This window comes from Camelus ferus, chromosome 4 (genome assembly GCF_009834535.1).
Source record: "Camelus ferus isolate YT-003-E chromosome 4, BCGSAC_Cfer_1.0, whole genome shotgun sequence".
NCBI classification, from domain to species: domain Eukaryota; kingdom Metazoa; phylum Chordata; class Mammalia; order Artiodactyla; family Camelidae; genus Camelus; species Camelus ferus.
Window position 1 is genome coordinate 41,459,705 of NC_045699.1, and position 6,022 is coordinate 41,465,726.

Consider the following 6,022-nt stretch of genomic DNA (forward strand, 5'->3'; position numbering starts at 1 on the left):
CCTTAATAATACACATATGCCAAGAGAATATTAGGTGAAAAGGTAAGCATGTGATCAAGAATCACAAGCATTTTAGGAAAAACAATAGGATGAATGGAAAATAGAAGAAGAAGAACTAAAAGTTTAGGAAAATATGATTCATAATCTAATCCAAAGGAGAGTTTAGAAGAACTATAATTAGTATTCTCAGAGGAATCTGAGGTAAAGAAAATGTGAGATACACACACACACACACACACACACACACACACACACACACACATAGTATATAATTACATATTGTATAATTGTATGTTTATATATTTTTTTGTATATTATAAAATTCATATATTATATAATTATATATTGTATATATTATATAAATTAGTAACGAATAAATGATATAAGATAATATGGTAATATTTATAATATAATAAATAATACATGTAATTTATTATTCAGCCTCAAAAAGGAAGGAAATACTAGCATTTTCAACAACATGAACTAACCTAGAAGACATTGTTGCTAAGTGAAATGTCAGTCACAGAAAGGCAGATACTTCATAATTTCACTTATATGAGTTATCTAAAATTAGTCAAACCTATAGAAACAGTAGAGTGGTGGTTGCCAGGGGCTGGCAGGGAAATTGAAAGTTGTTCAATGGATATGAAGTTACAGATACCTGAGATGAAGAAGTTCTAGAGATCTGCTGTACAACATGGTGCTGTAGTTGAAAATACAGTAATATGCACTTAAAAACCTATCAAGAGGGTAGATCCCATGCTGAGTGTTTTTACCACACACACAGGAAAAAGGCAAAGGGACACAAGAAAACTCTGAGAGGTACTGGATATGTTTATTACCTTGAGTGTGTTCATGATATCACAGGTATATGCATATGTCCAAACTCATCAAATTGTGTGTATTAAATATGTGCAGTTTTTTTGTTTAACAATAATACCTCAATAAAGCTGTAAAAAAAAAAGTACAAAGCAACAACTTTAATAGGATAAACTATGCATTTGTCATGTCAGCATCTTGGTCACCAGCAATTATAAAAAATTTGTTCCTTTAATATGAGCAGATCTTACAAAGTTCTCAGCTGCTTGCTGTAATCTGGTCATACCCTCTGTCTTATCTTGATTTTCTCTCTGTCTGCGACTCTGGGCCTCCCTCACTGCTTCTTTCTGGTTCTCTCAGTGAAATGGCACCTAAAGAAAAAATTGCTTCTTTTGTCTGCAGCTGGCTCGTTCACAGTGGGGCTCTTGATTTGAACAAACCCGAAGATGTCAGGCTGTATAAACACTCAGGGAAAGATATGTTCACAAAGGTTCCTGCTCTAGAAAATTATACACTACTTTCAAAATGCTTTGCCACATTTAAAAGTGTAATTATACCCTTCTTCTTAATGACAACATGACATGTTTACACGTGTTTTAGCTGACTTATGACAGTACACAGTAGTGTGTTACACATTTGGAGGCAACATGTAAAATTTCATGGGAAAAACATCTGAAGCTGTCTGTTTTGCCCATGTGTTTTAGAATAAATAATGCAACTTACAAATTTCACAACACTTTTTAGTCTTTGCATAGTAAGTTAATTACCACTTTCCATGGTTGCCTACAAGAACTATTTGCTCAGCCACCCTGTGTTTCAGACTTCCTTGTTTTTCTTTGGTTGTTTCTAATTTAGTTGGGTTTTCTAGAGCAGTCCTGTCCAACAGAACTTACTGTAAAGATAAAAATGTTCTATGTCTACATTGTTTGATATGGTAACCACTAGCCACGTGTGCACATGAAAATTGGCTGCTACAAATGAGGAATTGAAATTTTAATTTAACGTTAATTAATTTAAACTTAAAGAGCCATGTAAGACAAGGCTGTTCCACAGGAATATATTGTTAGCCACACATGAGATTTTAAATTTTCTAATAGCCACATTTTTTAAAAAAAGAAAGCAAAATTAAATTTTAAAAATTTATATTCTTTAACCCAATAAACCCAAAACAGTAATCATTTTAACCTAGAGTAGTCAAATTCACAGAGATTGGAAATGGAATGGTGATTGCCAAGGGCTTTGTGCGGGGGTGGGGGGGATGGAGAGTTGTGTTCAACGGATACACAGTTTCAGTTTTGCAAAATGAAGAGTTCTGTGAATGGATGACAGTAATGGCTGTACAACAGTGTAAATGTACTTAATGCCACTGCACTGTACACTTAAAAATGGTTAAGATGATAAATTTTATGTTATGTGTATTTTACCTACAATTTAAAAAAATGAAAATAAATTATTTCAACAATTATCCAATACAAAATATTGTTAGTGAGACATTTTGTGTTCTTTCTTACTAGGTGTTAAAAGTCTGGTGTTTATTTTACACTTGCAGCATATCAGACTAACTTATATTTCACACTATATAACAGCTACAGGTGGCTAGTGGTAGTTATATAGGACAGAACTGGTAGAGAGAAAGAAAATAATAAAAATACTGTTAGTTTTTTACTGCTCTTCATACACTCCAGTTGGGAACCAGTAATTTTTAACCTATAGAATTGTTAACCTATAGAATATAGATTTATCTACTACAACAAATGTACCACTCTGTCTGGTGGGAGATGTTGATAGTAGGAGAAGCTATGTGTGTATGGGGTGGGGGTTGTAGGGTGAGGGGAGGGTGGGGGTGCAGTCAGAGGGTATATGGGAACTATGTACTTTCTGGGCAACTTTTCTATGAACCTAAAACTGCTCTAAAAATAAAATCCAGAAAGAAAAAAAAAAGGAAATTCTGATGCATGGATGAATCTTGAAGACATTAGACAAAGTGAAATAAGCCAGTCACAAAGGGACAAATATTGTATGAGTCCACTTACATGAGGGAGCTGCAGTACTCAGATTCATGGAGCCAGGAAGTACAATGTAATCTCTAGGGGCTGGAGGGAGAGGGGAATGGGGAGTTACCTTTTAATGAGGATGGATTTTTTAGTTTGGGAAGATGAAAAAGTTCTAGAGATGGACGATGGTGATGGTTGAACAACAGTGTCAGTGTAATTAATGCCACCGAGCTTTACACTAAAAATGGTTGCAATGGTAAAGTTTATGTTATGCATGCTTCACCAGAATTTTTTAAAAAATATGTAAAAGGGAGAAAAAGGTAACTTCTGATCTTGCCCCAAACCTGCCCATCCCTCATCATCTTCCCCAAAAAGCACAGCGACAACCTACTTTACTCTTAAAAACCAACAAAGTATTCGCTCTGATTCATCTCTTTCCCTCACTGTCGTCTGCAATCCAAGAGAAAATCCATCAATTCTAATTCCAAAACATATCCGAATTTTACACACATCTCTTCGTCATTACCATCACCTCAAGCTTATTCCCATCTTGGGGCTTTTCTACTTACTGTTCTCTCAGCCCTGTAGACTCTCTACTGACCTTTCTTGAGATGGCTGGCCTCTTCCTGTCATTCAGGCTTAATCTTCCAGGACATTTCCTCAGAAGGATCTTTGTTGTGTCTTTCCCTCCAACATAATATAAATTTCATGGGTTCAAGGACCTTTTAAATCTTGGTTATTGCTCTTCTTTCTCATCTAGTTCACTGCCTGGTAATATTTGGCACACAACACACATTTTTAAAATAAACAAATGAACGAAGCCGCCTGAATTCTAGTTTCCTCTCTGAAAGTGTGTATTATAGTATCAATCTCATAGGTTGGTTTTGAGTATTAACTAAAATAATGCCTGTTGAAGTACTTAGGACAGTGCCTAAAGCACAGGCAGCACACAGCAAGGTTAACTGTTACGGTCCTGACTATTAATATCATCACTAGGCAAATGATAGGGTGGTCCTGGTGCCTTGGGGCATTGCTATTACTGGTTATCTTACTACTTGGGAAGCAGAGAAGTGACAGCTGAGGGAGAACCTCCTTGACCCATAGAAGGTAATAGACTACTTCTCGTAACAAAATCAGTGTTTGAATATTCAAGCCAGTTGCATGCAAATTTTATTGGCCAAGGAGAATTGGATGGACATGGAGAAGGTATATTTTTGTTACGTAAAATTTCATAAGCAAGAGTGTTCTATCTGGATATCAATTATGGATCAACGGAGTGCTTGAAAGTTTAGCATGAATTTTACAAGCATTATCTGATTTTCCCCCTCAGAGTAATGCTGTCAAGAAGCCAAGACAGATATTCACAGCTTCTTCTAGAGAAACACCCTGAAAAATTAAGGATGTATAACAACTAGGTCAAAGCCAAAACTTGAATCCAGATTGTGCATCTCTAAATCTTTAATATCATTAATATCAAAATAATATGCAGTTTTAATAGGAAATATTGAAACATTCAGATTTATATAGTTTGGGTGTAATTATTTGGTATTTGCTCGATAAAGTAATTTTTTAAAAATAAGATATCAAAATTCAATTTTGTCTAGTTCTAAAAAGAAATCACACAGAATCCCTAATATTCAAACTTGTCCATATGAGTTTGAAGGATTTCAGGTTGCTATCTGAGGCTAAAAAAATCCTCTTGCTTATATTGAGCCAAAAATCCTCATGTAAAAATATCAGTTACCCAAGTTGTACTTGTTATACAAGAAGATTTTTTTCCTCTCCCTTAAGATTTCTTACAAAGTTGCTCATCTTCTCTTGAAAAGAACAAAATCCTGGATTACATCAGTTCACCTTGGCAAAAGGAAAAATGAGAAGTTTCATAATGTTAACAAAAATGAAATATTTCACTCCACTTATATACTTCACTAAAGATAGAACACTCTCAAAATTTAAGATGTAGCAAATTTTTAAAAATAGAAACATAAATGAAGTAATTTTCTCTTTAGTTTGTTAAAAGCATTAAATTAAAAAAGAACCCTATTTGAGGAAGATTATCTAAATAGACATTTCTCCAAAGAAGACATACAGATGGGCAACAGGCTCATGAAAAGATGCTCAGCATCACTAATTATCAGAGAAATGCAAATCAAAACTACAGTGAGATATCCAACTCACATTGGTCAGGATGGCCATCATCAAAAAGTCTACAAATAATAAATGCTGGAGAGGGTGTGGAGAAAAAGTAACCTTCCTACACTTGTTGGTGGTAATGTAAACTGGTGCAGCCACTATGGAGAACAGGATGGAGCTTCCTTAAAAAACAAAAAAATAGAGTTACCGTGTGATCTAGCAATCTCATTCCTGGGCATATATTCAAAGAAAACTCTAATCTGAAAAGACGTATGTACCCCATTGTTCATAGCAGCACTATATACAATAGCCAAGACATGGAAGGAATCTTAATGTCCATCGACAGATGAATGGAGAAAGAAAATGTGGTATATATTATACAATGGAATACTACTCATCCATAAAAATGTCATTTGCAGCAACGTGGATGGACATAGAGATTATCATACTAACTGAAGTAAGTCAGTCAGAGAAAGACAAACATCATATAATGTTACTTATGTGTGGAATCTAAAGAAATGACACAAATGAACTTATTTACAAAAAAGAAAAAGTCTCATAGACATAGAAAACAAACTTATGGTTACCAGGGAAGGAAGGGGGAGGGGAGGATAAAGTGGAACTTCAGGATTAGCTGATACAAACTACTATGTACAGAAAGAAGAATTAATTTCAAGAAAAAATGGTTATTTTAAAAAACTGTTAAACATTGAGAAGTCTGGCAAATATTGAGTGTATAAAATAATAATAATGAATGACGTAAGGTTTATTAATCAAGATGGAACTAAAATATTGGAGAAAACATTATTTAAAACCAGAGTGAATGAGGAAAAAAAGCCTTAAGATTTATACTGTTTAGAATTTAAGTATATTGAATAATTTCTGTGTGTGCATGTTAAGTTAAATATATATGTTGAAGTGTCTAAGGTTACTTTTAAAGGAGTAGATATACCTTGTATAACTTCTAAACCACAGCTAGACATTAGAATGAAAAAATAAAGAAAGATACAAAAAACCAAAATTATGAAAAGCAGGTTATAAATGAGAAAAAGCATAAAAATGTATGATATATAGGA